Below are 18,394 nucleotides of genomic sequence, written 5' to 3' on the forward strand. Positions count from 1 at the left end.
GCTCCGCTACTGGCGGCCCGGGTTCGGATCCTGGGCGCGCACCGACGCACGGCTTCTCCGGCCATGCTGAGGCCGCGTCCCACATACAGCAACTAGAAGGATGTGCAACTATGACATACAACTATCTACTGGGGCTTTGGGGGAAAAAAAAGGGAGGAGGATTGGCAATAGATATTAGCTCAGAGCCCGTCTTCATCAGCAAAAAGAGGAGGATTAGCATGGATGTTAGCTCAGGGCTGATCTTCCTCATAAAAATAAAAAATAAAAAAATAAAGTCACTGAGAAATTGGGGGCAGTGACCCAGGGGGTCAGCAGATGACAGCAACAATAAGGGTACTAGTGATGTAGTCTGATAACATTAGATTGAAAACGAGGGGAAAGGAGAGAGGGAACACGGCCTGCACCGTAAGAGAAAAACAGCCACCGTTTGAGAGAGAAAAAGTGACTCGACAATGATCCTATAAGAAAACCCGGGGCAGAAGAGAAACAACCTTGAGTGGGATTTGAGGAGACGCCAAATGCCCGCTTCTCTCCAACCCTGATCCCTTCGTTGACTGCGCTATGAGCCCCTGGCCACCAGGTGGAGCCCATGCTCAGCTCTCAAAGTCTGGAGGTGCTGGGAAGACAGAGGCAGCCTCCCTCCGGATCCTGCCCTCTCCACCACTCGGCTTCCCTGGGTACACCTTTCTCTCCCCTCCCATCTTTGCTTCTCTTGGTCTCCCCTTCTTCTTTTCCCAGCCTACATGCTCCCTCATTCTCAAAAATGGAGAGGGAAAAAACCCTACATTTATATATTTTTGTAAGAAAGAAACCTTTTCCCTTATTCCCATCCACTTTTCCTACTTTGAGTGCCACATACAAAAACACTTGTTTTTGGCCTTCCGCCTAGTGGTACAGTAAACCCTTACCCACGTACACACAGGGTGGAAGGGCCGAGGGACTGAACTAAGCATGGGCCATAAGCAATTTTAAATGAGTAGACAGAAGGGATCTGCACTGGCATAGCAGTTGTTGGAAGAGAAACGATAGATGATGCTTCTACACAGTGCTGTAGAAGCTCTTAGCCTCGTAACTATGCTAGAAAGCCACTAAACTGTACACTTCAAAGAGATGAACTTTATAAGATATAAATTATATCTCAATAAAGCTGTTTAAAAAAAAAACAGCTTATCCCCAAACTGAAACATTCCTCTCAACACATCTTACTGATACTAGTTTATACTACGGTTTTCATAAGCAAATCCCTTGTTCAGAAGAGGGAAATATTAAACTTTAGTACAGGCCCATCTATAATTCTGAATTAGTGGAGTCCAGGAATTATATTGCTTTTTTATTCATTTGTCTTTTAGAGCCAATTTTACATGTTCTGTTCAAGACTCTGATATGAATCAACCAGTATGGCACAAGGAACGAAAAAGCTAAACGTGGTAAATCTACAGCAGATAACGCACAGGAAATATAAAGAGTTATCACATATCACTACTCAAAATCCTTTTAAGATCCTTGTTGCTCTCTGGATAAAGTCCAAGCTGCCCAATGTGGCATGTAAGGTCCTTCCTGACCTGGCCCTGCCGACATCTCGAGCCTCGTCTTCACACTCCGGCCAGGCTGCGCACTCCTGCGGCCCCACAATCCTGCTCTCTCTCACCTCCAGGCCTTTACTCGCCTGACTGGTAATTCCTTCTCGTTTCTTCAAATCCCACCTTCGACAATACCTCCTCCTGGAGGCTCCTGGAGCGCCCCTTCCCGAAACCCCAGGCCAGATCAGGGCCTCTCTCTCTTGCTCTCATCGTCGGCCGTACCGGTCCCATCACAGTACTTATCACACTGTGTTCACGTTTTACTTACTCATTTGTCTCTCCAACGTGTTTGTTATTCACTGCTGCATTCTCAGTACCCAGCAGGAAGCCCAGCACATAATTAATGCTTATAATTTGATGAATGAATGGCTGAATGAGCCCCTAATCATCAAATGGCTGGACACCCTTCGGCACTAACCATTAACAGAAAAGAGTAAAAGTGATGCCAACAAGCTACTCATGGGTTGCAAAGGAGAAAACATCTGGCAGGAGCAGAGAGAGCCGGCACAGGCATCAGGCCCTGTGGTGATGCTCTGATGATCTCATCCCAGGCCCTGGGCCACCTGCACAGTGTCTCTGTCACAGGGCTTTCCCTGTTGGACAAAGCCCCTGCTGGCCTTCAGGTCTATGCCATGGGAATGGAACATAAATACCAAAAAACCACACACCAATCATAGGCTGTCTAGCTCTAGTTATTGGACCAAGTGTTGGAGAAGAAGCAGAAAATATTTCTGAATCTTCTTCTACTCCTCAGAATGGGATTTCAGAGCCAAAACGTAGTTAAAAGATCATTTGGTCAACTGGTTTTCAAACCGGGCTCAGCAAACCTCCTAAGGGTCACCCGAGGGAAAGAGGGCAGGGGAGAAGGTTTGAGCAGACTGAGCTCAGGCTTGGTAACCAAAGCAATGGAGTTTAGCTTCTTAACATGTTGGGCTTCCCCTATATGATGGTAAACAAAGTTTTACTGCTTTTATTTACAATAAAACCATCTGGTGGAGTTTATATATGTATAAAGTAAATATATTTTACTTCTAAAAAAAAAAAACCAAACCATCCCGCCTGGGATTGGCCCAATCCCCTTATTGTAGAAATGAAGGAACTGAGATCAGAAGTAAATATTGCAATTTCTCCAGGAACTTAGCAAAGCCAAGGACTTTAGTCTCCTGACTCTCTATCCAGGATTCTTCCCATTGTAGAAAATCACCTCCCTACAAACTCGGAAGTGTTTTTACAAAGCGAGGAGTTCTGATTATACACAGACCAATAACAACAAAAACCTATCAAGGGAATAAATAAAGGACAACCACAAATTGAGCACTACCGTACCACAGACAATACAGGAAGCACTTCATACACGTGCTTTCTCTAGGAAGCCCAGCTCTACCGTTTACTTTTTCTTAAATTACTTCTCTGAGGTTTCTCATCCATACAAAGACAATATGGTAATCCCTGGGCATGGAAAGCACTTAGCAGAATGCCTTGCTCTTAAGTCACAACAAACAGTAGCTATTACTATTATTCTGTTCGACCTTCACAATAACCTTATGGGATAGGGACCCTCAAACTTGCCCAAGGTCACACAGCTAGTCAGAAGGATGGCCAGATGGCGAACCCAAGTCTACTTCCAAAGTCCATATTCTTTTAAGAATGCTACCCTGTTTGGCCAAGTCATTGATCTTCTCTATGCCTCAGTTTCTTCCTCTGAAAAAATAAAAGAATATCAACTCGACCTACCTCACAGCAAAAAAACAAAGTCAGCAAAAGCACTCTGAAAAGTCCTATGCATACCTAATGTGAGTTCCACCAAGCAGAACCCTCCTGAAAAGAGCAATGCGCTAAGATCAGCCCTTCTATCTAAAACAAGGAAATGGAGGGAAAAAGACGTGAGAGTGTCACTTACCTCTGACCTCTGGCCCTAAGCATAGCTAGAGAAAGAAATCTTTTGCTACCTCCAGGAGCCTCCACAAAGGGAAGGGGTAGATGCCTTTCTTCCAGGACCTCCCCATTAAGTATGTTCACCCAGGTAAAATCCGTTTATTTAGCAGCCAGCTGTGGAACACCTAGGATGCACCCAGCATTTTGCCAAGTGATGAGAGAGATCATTAAGACTTGACCCTTGCCTTTGAGGAATCAGGAGATAGAACCAATTATCAAACAACAATAAGGGAGCCTCCCGGACCGGCTCACACAGCGCCCACCCTGTTGCTCCCTGCCCTCCGACCCTGCTTTTCTCGCTCAGCACCTGACATATGTGCCCTGGAAGCTCAGAAGGGATTAACTGTGCCCAAGGGTGGGGTCTGGGAAGGAAACTGTTTATATTAAACCTCAGAAATCAGGAAAGTGAAGAGAGGGAAGGGTAGTCCCTTCCTTCAATGCCAACTCCCCCGGCACCATATGTCTGGCTCAGTTCCCACTCATACTAGAAAGATATAGCACCAACCGTCTCTCCTTCAGGGCTCCTTTCTGCCAAAGTTCTGGAACCCAGTCCCAAGGGGCCCTGTCCAGCACTCTGGAGGCTGGCTCTTCCTCCTGTCCAACAGGCCAGGAAAGTCTGAAATAGAACATAACCAAACTTGCCCTGCCCTTTCCCCAGCACAGCGCCATGATTCACTTCCCGTTCCCAACAGTCAGCTACAGCAGGGGGTCAGCAAACTTCTCCGTTAAAGTTAGTATAGCACACATATAAGGATACGACTTAGTTTGACAGTAAATACTTTAGGCTTTGTAAGACCTAAGGTCTCTCTCTGTCCCAACTACCCAACTCTGCCATTGCAGCATGAAGCAGCCATACACAATATACAAGCGAATGGCATGGCTGTGTTTCAATTAAACTTTATTTACAAAAACAAGCAATGGGGCCTGTGGACCACAGTTTGCCATCTGCTGATCTAAAGGAAAATGGGAGAACTATTTTTTTTTATTGATGTTTTAATGGTTTTTAACATTGTGAAATTTTGGGTTGTACATTTTTGTTTGTCCATCACCATATATATGTCTCCCTTCACCCCTTGTGCCCACCCCCCACCCCCACTGCCCCTGGTAACCACAGTACGGTTTTCTCTGTCCATGTGCTGGTTTATATTCCACATATGAGTGAAATCATACAGTGTTTGTCTTTCTCTTTCTGGCTTATTTCACTTAACATAATACGCTCCAGGGCCATGCATATTGTTGCAAATGGGACGATTGTCTTTTTTTATGGCTGAGTAGTATTCCATTGTATATATATACCACATTTTCTTAATCCAATCGTCAGTCGAGGGACACTTAGGTTGCTTCCACTTCTTGGCTATGGTGAATAATGCTGCAATGAACATAAGGGTGCATAAGCCTCTTTGGATTGTTGATTTCAGGTTCGTTGGATAGATTCGCAGTAGTGGGATGGCTGGGTCATAGGGCATCTCTATTTTTAATTCTTTGAGGAATGGGAGAACTATTTTTAAGCAGCTTCCTCCCGACCATTTCTAGTTACCCATCTTAAAACCTTAGCCTGTCCACATCTTACCACCACTTCTTGAGTGTCTCTATTCTAATTACTGGGCTTCAATAATTTTTCCAGAATCCAAAGTCATGTATTTTAGATATGCAAACCTCAGGGTTAGTAGCCCAACTAGCATGTAGAGATTCTCCAGGTTAGAAGGGATTTAGGGATCATCTGATCCAACCTCCACTCAGTGCAGAAGTTTAAATTTCTTTTTTTTTTTAATTTTCCCCCAAAGCCCCAGTAGATAGTTGTACATCATAGTTGCACATCCTTCTAGTTGCTGTATGTGGGAGGCGGCCTCAGCATGGCCAGAGAAGCGGTGCGTCGGTGCGCACCCGGGATCCGAACTCGGGCCGCCAGTAGCAGAGCGCGCGCACTTAACCGCTAAGCCACCGGGCCGGCCCAGTGCAGAAGTTATCTAGCAAGCAGTCATCCAGCTCCTACTCAAACACTTCTAATGACAGGAAGGCCACTCACTTCCTCCCAAGGCAACTCATTCCGTCTCTGGACAGCTCTAAGGGAAGATCTCCTTCTCAATTTTTTCCTTAGCACATTTAACCACCTGAGTACTTGTGAACTTGTTTACTGTCTGACTCTTTCTACAGGAATGTAAGATCAGTGAGGGCAGGAACGTGGTTTCCTGGATTTGTAGCTGTTTATACTGCTGTCTCTCCAGCACTTTGAACAGTGTCTGGTACGTGAAGGGTGTAAAATAATTGTTTAGAAAAGGGAGGGACGGAGGAAGGGAAGGCAGGAAGGAAGGAGAGAAGGCGGGAAGGAAGGAGAGAGGGAAGGAAGGAAGGAGGGAGGGAGGGATGAAGAGATGGCGAGAGGGATGGAGGGATGGAGGGAGGGAGGAAAGGGGCAAAGAAAACAATGCTGCATTTGGGGAACTGTAAGGAATTCAGCAGGACTGAAACGAGAGGCACAAGGGGCCAAGCAGAGCAGGTAACTGGTAAGGCTGGAGTGAGGACAGCGTGCGACACAGAAGCCCTTGAAATCTCAGTGCAAGTGCAGAGGCTGCGGTGGTAACATTTGAGGAACAATTTGGGGGGAGTTTAGAATTCCCCTTTCGCCCTTGTCCTCTTCCATCCAGGCCTCCTCCGCCCCACTCTGATGGTGAACATCTTTCACTGTGGCACCTGTTCTCTGAAGCCTTTTCAAACAGCCGCTCCCCCAACAAAAATGCACCACCCTCAACTGTGCAGATATTTCTATCACTGTGCCCACGATACTCACTTGCTTATCTATTTGTACTCCTCTACCAGGCTCCGAGCTCTGAGAGCAGGGACTGTGCCATCTTTATTTTTCTGTCCTGGACACTGAATACCATGATGGGACAAGGTAGAAACTTTTTAAATGTTTGGTAAATGAATGAAGGTAGTGGTCTTATTGTATTCTGTACTGGCCGAACTACACCTAGGGAACTGGTGTCAGATCTGGGCACTATATTCTAGGAAAGACGCTTAGCCTTTATGCCCAAGTTGCACAGGCAAATACCAAAGACATCAGGTCAGTAATGGAAATGAGGAACAGAGGGCTGGGAGGATGGTGGCTAAGAGGGGAGATCATGCTTTACTTTTATGTGAAACTTCTCAAATGGAGTCAACTAATTCCAAATTTTTTTAAAAAGGAAATAAAAATAACACCACTGTGTAGACCCTCCAAAACACATTACATGCCTGCAAACAATGGACATGGGAAGCAAATCTGCAGCCTGTTTTGGACAAAGGGATGTAAGCAAGGAAGTAACATAATCAGAACTGCATTTTTAAAAGAACATTCTGACAGGATAAACTAAGGTGCTATTGTACTAGTCGAGGCAAGAGATCTGGTAAGGGCCTAAACTCTGACAGAAGCAGTGGGGTAAAGGGGTGGGGGTGGATTTGAAAGATGACCCGGTCGACCCAGTTTTAGTAATGAAGCCAAGACTGCACACATTGATCTGGCAGCCACATTACCAGTTCGTAGGTTCATACTGAATTTTTTTCAAATAAACTGCTATTAAATCTAATTAATTTTTAATAATCTAAATATAGGGCTCAATTTTCATTTCTTTTGCAGGCCATATGGTGCAAATTAGAATTTGACTCTGCCTTCAAAACATGTCCAGAACCCATTACTTTCTGGCTACCCACCACAACCAGCTTAGTTTGAGCCACCATCATCCCTCCTCTGGACTACTGACTACTGCAACGGCTCCCCAACTGCTCTCCCTGCTGCTTCCAGAGCCCACCTTTCCCCACCCTCCACAGTCTATCCCCACAGCAACCAGAGGAGCCTTTAAAACAGAAATCAGATCTGTCCCTCCTCTGCTGTCCACTCTCCAGTGGCTCTCATCTTGCCTAGAATAAAAAGCCCTCCACAGGTCTTGCCCGGGCTCTCAGGTGCTGCATGATCTGGTCTCACCACTTCTCTGCTCTCCTCTGCTACTGGTCTTTCCCCGTTTCTACACCCCAGCCACACTGGCCTCCTCGTGGCCCTGGGACAGGACAAGTCACACTCACAGCTCAGGGCTTTTACACTCGCTGTTCTCTCTGCCCGGGATGCTTTTCTCCCAGATACATCTCCCTGGCTGGACTCCTCACTTCTTTCAGATATCACCTCGTCAGGGCTTCCCTGATCACCTTATAGAAAGTGGCAATCCCTCAGCCCCCATCTCTCTCTAGCACCTTACCCTGCTTTTGTTCTGCTGAGCATATATCACCTAGTGGGCATTATTTATCTATTTACCTATTTATGTGTTTGTTTATATCTAGTTATTCATTTATTTTTTATCTGTTTCTACTCATTAGAATATAGTCCTTGGAGGCAAGGACTTTCTGTTTTGTTTAATGCTGTGTACTTAGCTCCAAGAACTGTACCAGGCATGAAGTAAGTGGTCAACTTCATCATCAGAATATAAGGCCCTGTATATAGCAAAACACTCATTATACATAGAGGTATGTGTAATCAGTTTTGTTGATGAAAATGATTATTTTCCCCCCCAAATTCACCGAGTATATTTAAAGAAACATTAGTGCTCCAATAAAAAGAGACTAAAGTATCATCAGAAAGGTCAATGACAAATGAATCCTGGCTGCCACACCATCCAACCAGAAACTAATTTCATAACTCAGTTCCCTAAGGTAGGAAAAATGCTCCCAGGAAAGGAACAGAACTAGGATCCAGAACCAATTAACAGGGCAGGAGTTTGCACTGAAGTTTCCCACTCCCTCCAGAAGAGCCTGTACCATCCCCAACTCTAACTACTTGCCAGGCAGGATACCATGAGAGTGAGCAGTCTTGCTAAGATTCCCTGCCTACCTCCAATCACTCCTATGCGTAGAACCCAGTTCCCAGACTCATTCTTGGGTTGCCCAATGGCTCTGCCTTCCCAGAGAACCTTTCTCGTACAACTATCAGCTACAACTGGTGACCAAGACCTCGTGGTCCTCTGCCACTCACATTCAGGTTTCTTCTATTTCATTAGGAGTCTCCACCACCCCGTTCAACAACAACCAATGAAATACTGGCACACAGAATCCAGACAGGGCTAGGAAAAGGAGCTAGTTGTGGATCAATAGTTTTTTTTGTTTATTTTGCTTTCCTTTTTAAAGATTAAATTAGTCACTGCTGCAACCAAAAAGTAACTTTTTCGGGGCTGGTCACGTGGCCTAGTGGTTAAGTTCAGCATGCTCCACTTCAGTGGCCTGGGTTCGGTTCCCAGGTGCGGATCTACACTACTCGGCGGCGGCTGTGCTACGGTGGCGACCCACATACAAAATAGAGGAAGATTGGCACAGATGTTAGCTCAGGGCGAATCTTCCTCAGCAAAAAAAAAAAAATAACTTTCTCAGAACAGAAACATCACAGTGCAATGAAAATAACCCAGGTTTGAAATCTAGTCCTACCGCATACTACCTGTACGAACTTGGAGAAGTTATTTAACCCCTCTATGCTCATTTCGTCGTGGTAAAAATAACGGCACTTACCTCACAGGGTTGGTGTAAATATTAAGGGAGATAATGTATGTCAAACAGGACTGTGCCCGGCACAGAACAGGTATTCAGTAAATGGTGGCCAGGCCTATTTCTGAAGGTTGTCGACTTCAGCCAAGGATTCTTACCCTCATTCAGTTAGCTGCTTGATTCAGTGAGAAACCACGTGAAGTATTCAGCACAGTATTTTGTCCATAATAAGTCATCCACAAATACTGACTTTTCTCCCTCTTTGTAATGGTGGAAAAACTGTAGAGACTTCAGAAACCACCCAATTCTATCGGTGTGGTCAGCTGTCACTGAACAACATACCTACCATTTAGGTAATAAGCTTTCCGTCACCACTTCTGGCTGCTCCTCGATGTTGGCTGTCTAGGAAACAGTCGCTATCTTTCAATGGTAGTTGCCTCTTGACCTGGACAGAACACAAACAGAAAGGAATGGGCAGGTGAAACACACATCACACCAAGGCTGAGTGGACCCAAAAGCCTGTCCTGAAGACCTTCACACACAGCGCAGGGTCAACGTGGAGGCGAGACAGGCTGCAGGCCACATCCTGAGTCTGAGGGCAGCCGGCTGTCTCTCTCTCAGGGAAGAGGAGGAGTTTGGCTCCAGGAGACTTCCCCCTTCCCATCACGTCACATGGTCGTAGGGTAGACTACATTGCCTTTCCTTAAATTAACAGATCTACACATTCCCCAACAGTCTAAAAATTCCTACGACATCTTACAGCTGGGAAGGACCTCAGAAATCAACTAGTTAAATGCCCTCATTTTAAAGAAGGAAACCGAAGCTCGGAAAGGGTGAGTCACACAATTGCTTACGGCTAAAGCCGGGATTCTACTAAAAATAAGATGTTCTGGAAAGACGGGTAAGGAAAAAAACCAAACATCTGTGGAGTATCCACCACACCCCAGGCAATATGTTTTATGTTTTATATAAGACAATAACAGAATAATGTTACCTCCTTACAAATAGAGTCTAAATTCCAAGAAGTCAAGTGACTTGTCCAAGGTCTTACAGCTCGCTAGTACATGGCTGTCAGGATGTAAACCTGAGTCTGTGAGGCTACAAAACCCCTTCACCATCCTGACTCGCATGGCGCTGCCTTCCAGACTTGGTCCTCAAAAGGCCCTAAACCAGCCAATATCAATTAGAACTCAAAACAGAGCTCTTCTGTCTGCAAACTTACCCTGCAGTTTTGTACCAAGCCTTCTACAGGAAAGCTGGAAAGCCTATTAACCCACTGAGTCTTACCCCTCAAATCAGAGCAGAGTTACTGGAACCGGAAGATCTGGGTCAGACTTCCATCTCAGTCTGGAGCAAGAATGGAAAGACAGCTTCTAAGCTAGTGGTCAACTAAAGCTTTTGCATGTGGTCTTACACTCCAACTGTCCCCTCCTTTCATCACAGCTGCCCACCTCCCTCACACAGCCCGCAGACCACCTTGTGACCTCCTTCCAAGGCTCCTGGTCCCTTTCATCTGATTTCCGCACCTCCACCACCAACCGCAGAACATACACACAATGGCATCCATCCCCAACTCCATCCTCCTAGAGAGCTGGAAGACTAGAATTAAGATGGAGAAATAATAAAATGATGGTTTGGGCCTGAAGCCTCAAGCCAACGAGACCTGAAGAGAAATGAATTATTATTATTATTATTTTTTTTTTTTTTGGTAAGGAAGATTCGCCCTGAGCTAACATCTGTGCCAGTCTTCCTCTATTTTGTGTGTGGGTCGCCGCCACATCATGGCCACCAACAAGTGGTATAGGTCTGCGCCCGGGATCCAAACCCATGAACCAGGCCTGCCAAAGCGGAGCACACCTAACTTAACCACTACACCACGGGGCCAGCCCAGAAATTAATTACTGATAAGCAATGAAAGTAGCCAGAAAAGAAGCAGACAAAAAGGATCTGTAGCAAGGGCAGCACCCAAGTGATGGCTCGGGTGGGTGTGGGAGAAGCTTCACTAGCTCCCTCCTCCCACACACACTTTAAAAATAAAGAGTCAGTCTAAGTAGAATAAGTGTGATTGCTATTCAAACAGCTTCAGAACTGGCCCACAGACCTGTCCTGCCCCCACCCACCACCTATCTCTCTCCCCCTCTCCCCCCACCTTACACACACACACACACACACCCCTTCCTCTGCACAGCCCAGAACTTCCCCTGCATACAAGTTCTAAATTGCAAGAAATGGGCACCTGAAGGTGGTCTGGCTCCACTAAGGTCTCTGCAGCGCGAACAGGGACGGCAGCACCCCTGCTGAATGTGCTGGCATGTTACTAAGGCCCAGGGGGCCATTCTCCAAAACAGGATAGAATGCACTGCCAAAAATCAAACAGGAACTCCAGATGACCCTGATTTGTTTTCAACTGTCTGCATTCTCCTTATTTCTAAGGGGTAGAAGCAAGCAGCACATGATTTCTTTCCTTTGCTTCTGAATGTCTTCCTTTTCTTGCATCTTCAGCGTACTGGCCCTCTGTCCCCAGAAACAAGAGGACGACTGTAAACACCCTCAAACTCATCAGTGCTGCCCCTTCAGAGAGCTTTCCACCCTAACAGATCCGCCCACATCGCTAGCCTCGGGCATCTCTTCTGGGGCTTCTTGTCGTTACTATTGGGGCGACAGTGGTGGTGGTGTGTGTCTGTCTGTCTGTCTAGAAGCAGAGATAAGAGGACCCAGACAGATCATGGAGAGTCCAACCCCTTCATTTTCCAGAGGAGAAAGTGAGTCCCAGAGAGAAGAGACTCGCCCAAGGTTGCAAAGCAAGTTAAAGTGAACACCTGACTCCAGTGAAGCAGCCCTACCCTAGGAAAGGCATCAGTCCGTCCTCATTTGATTGCTCAGACGAAAGCTCTCTCAAACATGTAACACTTCTGTTCCCAAAACACTTTGATAAAGGATAAAAATGCCAGTAGGGAATTCTGCTTCCAGGATGATCCTCCCACAGATAACAACTATAAACTCTGGATAAAATACAAAAAATAACTATCTGAAGTGAACAAACACTGGCAGATTTTAGAGAGAAGTTGAAAATTGGAAGAAGGGACTGGTTTGGGATGACTTCTCCATTTTCAGAGCTTTGACCCGAGGGTCGCCCAGCCGAAGTTCCAATTAAAAAACAAACCCTACGGGCCGGCCCCGTGGCTTAGCGGTTAAGTGCGCGCGCTCCGCTGCTGGCGGCCCGGGTTCGGATCCCGGGCGCGCACCGACGCACCGCTACTCCGGCCATGCTGAGGCCACGTCCCACGTACAGCAACTAGAAGGATGTGCAACTATGACATACAACTATCTACCGGGGCTTTGGGAGAAAAAATAAATAAATAAAATTAAAAAAAACAAAAACAAAAAACCCTAGGGGCCGGCCCGGTGGTGTAGTGGTTAAGTTTGCACGCTCCACTTCAGCGGCCCAGGGTTTGCCAGTTCGGATCCTGGGCACGGACCTACTCACCACTCATCAAGCCGTGCTGAGGCGGCATCCCACATACAGCAACTAGAAGGACCTACAATTAGGATATACAACTGTGTGCTGGGGCTTTAGGAAAAAAAAGAAAAAGAGGACGACTGGCAACAGATCTTAGCTCAGGGCCAATCCACCTCAAAAAAAAAACAAAACCCTAGGCTTTCTGAAGACAGAGGAAGCAGAACATAGAGTCCGAGCAACCACAGACAGTGGGAAGGAAGAAAGGAGAGAGCCAGAGAAGGAGAGTTTCAGGTTCTGTACGTAAACTCTGGCGAAATTTTTAGCTGCCCCCTGCACCATGCATGCACAGGACTGAATCCAAGATCCTCAGCTAAGGAGAGAAGGACTGGACTGAGATTTGACTGCCACTGACTGCAGGTGAGACAGAGTCTGCAGTTTTGAGTCTAACCAAGTTAACTGTCTACTAAAATAAAAACATCCATGGAAACCAGAGTCTCCACAACATAACATTCCCATTCACTCATGTTCGGGATACAATCCCAAATTACATTTTAAAAAAAACAAAAAATTAAACCCCTTCGCAAGGGAAAAGACAATCAGCAGAGGGCAACTCCAAGATGACCCAGATGTTGGAATTACCAGACAAGCATATTAAAGCAGTTATGATAACTAGGCAGAAAAACTGAAAAAAAAAAATTTAAGTGGAAATTTTAAAACAGAAATGCAGTATCTGAGATTTTAAAAGTTCAGTGAATGGGGTTAAGAATAGAATGGAGATGACAGAGAAGAGAGTCAATGAAACTTAAAGCTAGATCAACAGAAATTACCCAAACTGAAATAACTCTGGGTCATCAAGTCTCTAGAAGAACCATCCCCAGGCCCTTCGCCTGGGTGTACATGGTGATAACTTTCCTTTCTGTTATCAGAAAAATCGGTATGAGAGAGAACCAGAATGACCAGGGATCGCACAAAACCTATCACCTGCAATTCTCTCGGGCCAGGCCCCCCATCATCTACTCAGTAACGTCTCGAGGTCTTCCAGATACGAGCAAAGAAGAAAGTGTGAAGGTGGGAAACGAGAGGGCAGGATAAAAATGTACACCTGAGATAACCATAACACCCACAGGCCTAGGAGACAAGCTAGTGCCCCACTGGGCATACTGAGAAGCAAGGAGAAAGTCGTTTTTTTCCCCTATAATTGCTGAGGTAGCATTGTCGGGATTGTTCAGGAAAAAGCCAGGAGGGATTTTAATGTTTTTTCTGCCCTATGCAGTCTCTTCACCAAAAAGCCAACCTGGTAAGCAGGCTGACAGCAGGACAAGGTGGGATCAGTCAGTGGGTCTGGGACTGAGGAGGGCAAGCAGCTTGGTGAGAGCCAACCTAGAGCCACCTAGATTGGGAAAATGAATGCCCATCACCGAACACCAGCAGTGACCAGCTCCCCACGGCACTTCATGCCGGAGTTCAGGCCACTCTAGGTAAAGGTAAAGGAAAACACAGAAGCTGCAGAAGACATGTCAATTTCTGTAAGCCCTGCCTTCTTCTCATCCCCCTCCTCTCACCTCCCACCCCACCTGCCCATAAGGGAAGAGAATCCAGAGCAAGTGATCTTTTCTGATTCAAGTGAGAAACTGAGAAAAAGAAGATGTGCCCTCTAAGTGTAAAGAACCTTGCTTGGACTGGGAGTTCTACCACTAACATACTGTCGGACCCCAGACATGTCTTTTATGCTTTCTGGGTCTCAGTTTCATCAGCTGAACAAAAACTGAGACGAAATGCTATCTAAGATCCTTTCCAACAACAACATGTATGACATCCTTATCCATGCTATCTCCATCTGCCCTTGAAGAAACTATAAATAACAGGTCCCAACCAAAAGGAAGAAGCTAGGAAGATGGGCATGGATGTTAGCTCAGGGCCAGTCTTCCTCAGCAAAAAGAGAAGGATTGGCATGGATGTTAGCTCAGGGCTGATCTTCCTCACACACACACTAAATAAATAAATAAATTTTGGGCCGGCCCCGTGGCTTAGTGGTTAATTGCACGCGCTCCGCTGCTGGCGGCCCGGGTTCGGATCCCGGGTGCGCACCGATGCACGGCTTCTCCGGCCATGCTGAGGCCGCGTCCCACATACAGCGACTAGAAGGATGTGCAGCTATGACATACAACCATCTACTGGGGCTTTGGGGGAAAAAAATAAATAAAAATTAAAAAAAAAAAAAAAGGAAGAAGCGGAGACGTGACAATTCATTTGATTCATTAGAGTATCTCAGGGTTATACACATTTTTTAAAAGAATAAATTAATTAAAAAGTCTTGTCATTAATCTGTGTTAATAATAAGAGATTTCCATACCTATCTCTGATGGAGAGCTGCTAAAATAATGTCTTTCTGTTGCTAATTCTCCCAGGATAACTTTTTATCTCTGTAGCTCCTGAGATGAGAAAGCAGACACTCTTACCCCACAAAGGACAGATGAGCAAACAGACTACGAGACTTGTGACCTTTTTAGGAAGCCAGTAGCAGAGACAGGACTAGAATCCGGTAATCCCATCCCTGAGCTTCAGGGTTTTCTTCACCTTAGCAAAGAAACCTTACCCCACACAGAACCAAGAGTATAAACAAGACTGGAACTGGAAGGAAAGGAGGTAAGAACTTTCGAGCACTCTGGAAGCACTTACTAACACACAATTGATAAGACTAGCCTGCGATTAGGGTACTGATTTAAAAGCAGGCCCTCAAGGAACAACACCGGGCTCTGCTCGGCCGTTTCCCTTCCTAACAAGCAGTCCATAATTGAGACTAGGCTCCCTTGCAATTAGCCCATGTTTGCAGGGTTTCGCAACAGAACCACATGGCTAAAACTGCCGCTTATTCACCTGCTCTAAGACAGCTGGCTGACTCAGAAGAAGACCCTCGCTCCTTTAACCTCCAGGAGTCTATGAGGAGGATACCAAGGGGCCACAAGGATTACAGCGGGTAAGGGCAAATGTAGTTAAACTGCATGTCACAGCAACTGCCCGAAAGAGAAAGAAACCAAAAGCACTTTTATTACCTAATATAATCTTCACAGTAACCCTATCAGGTAAATACCATCATGTTTGTTTTATAAATGAAGAAGAAATAAAAGTTCAAAGTCACGTAGCTGAGAAGTAAATTCTCACCCAGGTATTTCTGCCCCAAATTCTGCTTTCTCCTCTCCCTTATACCACATCTCTAAGGAATTCTCTCTCAGATCTTACCCTCATGAAAGCCAGCCCTGCTATAATTAATAAGACGAGGGCCGGCCCCGTGGCTTAGTGGTTAAGTGCACGCGCTCCGCTGCTGGCGGCCCGCGTTCGGATCCCGGGCGCGCACCGACGCACCGCTTCTCCGGCCGTGCTGAGGCTGCGTCCCACATACAGCAACTAGAAGGACGTGCAGCTATGACATACAACTATCTACTGGACCTTTGGGAAAAAGAAATAAATAAATAAAATTAAAAAAAAAAAAGACGAGAAATAATAAGTGTTGGAGAGGAAGTGGAGGAAAGGGAACCCTCATACACTGTTGGTGGGAATGCAAACTGGTGCAGCCGCTATGGAAAACAGTATGGAGATTTCTCAAAAAATTAAAACTAGAAATACCATACAATCCAGCTATCCCACGACTGGGTATTTATCCAAAGAACCTGAAATCAACAATACAAAGAGATCTATGCACCCCTATGTTCACCGCAGCATTATTCACAATAGCCAAGACATGGAAGCAACCCAACTGCCCATCAACTGATGAATGGATAAAGAAGATGTGGTACATATATACATAAAAGACATAAAAAAAGACAAAATCGTCCCATTTGCAACAACATGGATGGAACTCAAGGGTATTATGCTAAGCGAAATAAGCCAAACAGAGAAAGACAAACACCGTATGATTTCACTCATATGTGGAAGATTAACACATGGATAAAGAGAACAGATTAGTGGTTACCAGAGGCAAAGGGGGTAAGGGGGTGGGCAAAAGAGGTAAAGGGGCACATATGTGTGGTGACGGATAAAAACTTTGGTGGCGAGCACCATGCGGTCTACACAGAAACTGATATATAATAATGTACACCTGAAATTACATAACGTTATACACCAATATGACCTCAATAAAATTTTAAAAATAAATTAAAAAAGAAAGCCAGCCCTGATCCACATCCCAAACATCAAAACCTACACGAGGTTCATTCAAATACTGACTGTCTGCCTACAGTGCACGTAGCTCTGAGGAAAGCACTAGGGATACAACAGTGAGCAGAAACAGACAGACCTGTCTTTGTGGCATTTACTGTAACGTGCAACAGAAAAACACTGACTGAAGAACCATACTATTAAATGTAAATTATATGAAATACAATTAATGGAAACTGACCCACTCCAGGAGGTCTAGGAAGGCTCCCACTAGTGGTGACAAGGTTCCAAGCAGAAGAGGGAGGTGAGCTTGAGGAACTAAAGTACATCTGTGTGACCAAAGGAGGGAGAACAAGTAGATGCATGAGGAGAAATGAGGCTAGAAAGGTATGGGAAGAGCCAACCATGCAGGCCCTTGGAGGCCAAATTATGGATTTAGGTCTTTATCCAGAGACCTACAGGAAGTCATTTAAGTGTGAAATAAGGGTATGACGTGTACATTTCAAAAAGATCACTTTGGCTTCAGTATGGACAACAGATGGAAAAAGGGAAGAATGGTGCCAAATGATCAGTCAGGAAGCTAGTGCTGTGGTCCCAGAGAGACGAGGAAATAAAAGCTAACAAGACCAGATGCATACAGGGCACTTACTACGTGACAGGCACCGTTCTAGGTACTTTAATCCTTATGACAACTCTGTGAAACAGATACTACTATCCTTGTCTTATAAAAGAGGAGAGAGGTTAAGTAATTCAATGGAATTACATGCCCCCCCTTCATAGTCTCACTTCCCTCAAAATCAGTCCCTTGCAACACCCCCCCAAACACCTTTCCCTTCTTCATATTCAACTAGTAAAACTGCAGTCCTCACTAAACCAAACTAACCTCCTCTCCAGACCTACACCAAAGCAACTAAGTTATAAACTAAGTTGGGTCTCTGAAGAAAATACAACTACACTGACAGGTATCATTTTAAACTTATCACCACAAACTTCTAACAGGTCCCTCGATGCTGCCAGCAATCCTGGTACACTTCCCCTAAGAGGTTCATTTTCCTACTCTCCAAAAAGACTCTTTCATATCTTTTTCGCTCTCAGTAAACCTCCAGCCCCTATCAGCTAATGTCTTTCACCAAGAAGCAACATTCAGACCATCATCTCCCTAACTCCAAATCTAACAATATACCAACATTCTGCTTCCCCTACTGTTAGGATGAAGGGTCTTTGTTGGTATATAAAGTACAACCTTCCACATCTATTACAGATCCAATTCCCTTTTATCTTCATATGCAATTATCCCCACTCTCTCTTCCATCACCCTTTCTTCCTCCTTACAGACTCATGCCCATCAGCATACAAACATGCCCTAGAATGGTGCTACTCAAAGTGCAGTCCACAAACCAGCACTGGTTCACAAACTATTACCATTGTAAGGACAGAAATTGAGAGTAAGCATTTAGACATTCATGTAGCAAATCGACATGGCTGCAACATCCAAGCACATGGTCGGGGGACTTCTCCAACAGGGAAGAGACCAGGAAGGGTATTGATGAAGTCGCATAGTGAGTCACACGTGGAGTAGGCTACCTACAAATCATACACCGTAGTACCAGGTGTAGCTCCTAATACTGATGAGAAAAAATTGCATTGGTCCTGCATCACAGATAGCTTGAGAAGCTGCCCTCAAGAACAGTATTCTCAAACTTGAATGTGCATACAGGTCAGCTGGGGATCTCATCAAAATGCAGATTCTGACTCAGTAGGGCTG

The 18,394-nt window shown here is 45.4% G+C and overlaps 1 protein-coding gene across 4 annotated transcripts in view; it reads right to left on the reverse strand.

Annotated features, from left to right (window-relative positions):
• The window catches only part of LUZP1 (leucine zipper protein 1), an 81,754-nt gene that overhangs the window by 17,375 nt on the left and 45,985 nt on the right, over nt 1-18,394 (reverse strand). The window contains exons 2-3 of one of the 4 annotated variants that reach the window (XM_058553188.1): nt 9,361-9,459; nt 4,021-4,131 (exon numbers count right to left, since the gene is read on the reverse strand). The gene's annotated coding sequence lies outside the window, so the exon portion shown is untranslated. Of the gene's footprint in view, nt 1-4,020; nt 4,132-9,038; nt 9,197-9,360; nt 9,460-10,490; nt 10,580-18,394 lie in introns of those variants that run through there. The other 3 variants (XM_058553187.1, XM_058553186.1, XM_058553189.1) reach the window with 3 other exon arrangements.

Source organism: Diceros bicornis, chromosome 13 (genome assembly GCF_020826845.1).
Source record: "Diceros bicornis minor isolate mBicDic1 chromosome 13, mDicBic1.mat.cur, whole genome shotgun sequence".
Taxonomy (NCBI): Eukaryota; Metazoa; Chordata; class Mammalia; order Perissodactyla; family Rhinocerotidae; genus Diceros; species Diceros bicornis.